Raw genomic sequence first — 2,033 nt, 5'->3', positions numbered from 1 at the left:
ACACACACACACACATGAATTGTAATTAAAAGAAAAAAAGACCCAAGGTATTTCCCCTCCAAATGTTTTTCTTGGCTTCCTTCCTGCAATGAACTTTTTATCCTTGTTAGCCATCTTCTTTTTCCTTGTGAAGCCACTTCCCCTTCCCCATTTCACTGTCAGGCAGCTTAGTTTGTGTAGGCATTCAGAAATTCATGAGAATCTCTTAGAATATCTACACAGAAAAAGCAGGTGGTTAGATATAGAAAGAGGAAAAAAAGCCAAATGTAATATTAGATTAATACTGTTGATGGTATATGTTTTATATTTGTGAACCATTACCATTTCTTTCCAGAATTAATATGAATTAATGATTACTGACTTACAAGCACATAGTGACTGTGAGAAGAGCATCAGCTGAATGAAGACATAAAGAAAGATGAAGAACTACGTTTTGTTTGTACTTAACTCTATTTTGACTACATCAAGCACCAACAGACAAACACTAACACATACAGAGGCAGGCGTCAGCTGCTCATGTTGATTTCAGGGTTTACTTCGGAGTTAGAAGCTATTTGGGATTCTTCTTCCATCCCATCGAGAGAGGTCAGAAGTTGCCACATCAATTTTATTGCTAATCTTTAGAGATTAACTTTTTAGCAGTATCTGCAGGGGCGGAATTGAGTCAATTTCCTTATGGGCCCTTCTGAGTTTCCTTAGAATTGGCCCTGCAATAAGACAGTGGGACTTCTTTTGTTTTTCCTGTGGCTGGTGTTTAGTTAGTAACTTCCCAGTCCTGGCACTTCCCTATCAAATTGCTTTTACTTCCCAGTGGGACTTGCCTGCTTCCCTGTGCCACTTGTTCATAGGACTTACGAGTTATGAAAATTGCTCTGTTGAAAGAGATCAGAACACATCTCTTCAAAATATGAAGGATCATCGAATCAAAGACAATCGAGAAGAACCAGAAGCTTGAACACTCTATGTCCTTTTATTTACCTAGAAGGAGGATATATATTAACAAGAACAAAAGGCATTTGACAGCCAGCACCACACACATAAAGGAATGAGAACAGCTTTTTCTTTTTAAATTGGATATTTTATTTATTTACATTTCAAATGTTATCCACTTTCCTGGTTTCCCCTCCAGAAACCCCCATCCCATCCTCCCTCTCCCTGCTTCTATGAGGCTTCACCTCCCCCACCCAACCACCTTCTCCCACCTCCCCTCCCTGACATTCCTTTACACTGGCCATCAAGACCAAGGGCCTCCTCCCACTGATGCCCAACAAGGTTATCCTCTGCTACATATGCAGCTGGAGCCATGGGTCCCTCCATGTGGACTCTTTTTTTGATGGCTTAGTCTCTGGGAACTCTGAGGGGTCTGATTGGTTGATATTGTTTTTCTTCTTATGGGGTTGCAAATTCCTCCAGCTTCTTCAGTCCTTTATCTCCTCCATTGAGGTCCAATAGTTGGCTGTGAGCACCCACATGTGTATTTGTCAGGCTCTGGCAGAGCCTCTCAGGTGACAGCTATATTAGGTTCCTGTCAACAAACACTTCTTAGCATCCTCAATACTGTCCGGGTTTGGTGTCTGTATATGGGATAGATCCCCAGGTGGGGCAGTCTCTGGATGGCTTGCAGTAATAACTAATGAAAAAAGAGGCCATGAAGTTGATGGAGAGTGGAGAGAAGCATGTGGGAAGGGAGAAATGGAATTATATTATAATCTTTTTTTTTCATCTTTTCTGAATCTGGACTTTTATTTATTTAGTTTTAGATTTTGTTTTATTTTTATTTTTTAAAAAATTTTTATTAGATATTTTCTTCATTTACATTTCAAATGCTATCCCAAAAGTCCCCTATACCCTCCCCCATCCCTACTCCCCTACCCACCCATTCCCACTTCTTGGCTCTGGCGTTCTCTTGTACTGGGGCATATAAAGTTTGCAAGACCAAGGGGCTTCTCTTCCCAATGATGGCCAATTAGGCCATCTTCTGCTACATATGCAGCTAGAGACATGAGCTCAGGGGGTACTGGTTAGTTCATATT

The sequence above is a fragment of the Mus pahari genome, chromosome 13 (assembly GCF_900095145.1).
Source record: "Mus pahari chromosome 13, PAHARI_EIJ_v1.1, whole genome shotgun sequence".
Taxonomy (NCBI): domain Eukaryota; kingdom Metazoa; phylum Chordata; class Mammalia; order Rodentia; family Muridae; genus Mus; species Mus pahari.
Note: the sequence above shows the minus strand (reverse complement) of the source record.